This window comes from Geospiza fortis, unplaced genomic scaffold (assembly GCF_000277835.1).
Source record: "Geospiza fortis unplaced genomic scaffold, GeoFor_1.0 scaffold70, whole genome shotgun sequence".
Lineage (NCBI taxonomy): Eukaryota > Metazoa > Chordata > Aves > Passeriformes > Thraupidae > Geospiza > Geospiza fortis.
The window spans coordinates 6,453,235-6,453,645 of NW_005054317.1; positions in this window are offsets into that span (position 1 = coordinate 6,453,235).

Below are 411 nucleotides of genomic sequence, written 5' to 3' on the forward strand. Positions count from 1 at the left end.
AGGGGGGTGGGCGCTCGGCGGGGCTGGCAAAACGCTCGGGGAGGCCTTCCGCAGCCAGCGGCGGGGCTCCTTCGGGGGCCAGGCCGGATCCGAACGGCACCGGGGGCAGTCCCTGCAAGCAGAAGGTGGGCATGAGAGGGAGACTTGCACCCTGCCCACCCATCTCCCTCCCTGCTCCCATGGGGCTGCAGAGGTGCCCGGGGGGGACACAGCCCCACACGCAGAATGTGCAGCCCCTGGGCTTAGAGAGCAGCAGCTGGTGGCAAAACCCACGGCAGGGCAGAGGGCAGCAGCATGCCCAGGGGACAGGGCAGAGGGCAGCAGTGTGCCCAGAGCCGCTGGAGGCAGCCCCTCCGGCCCAGCAGGAGGGCCAGGCCGCAGCACACTCCTGCCCCAGGGCGGAGCGGAGGC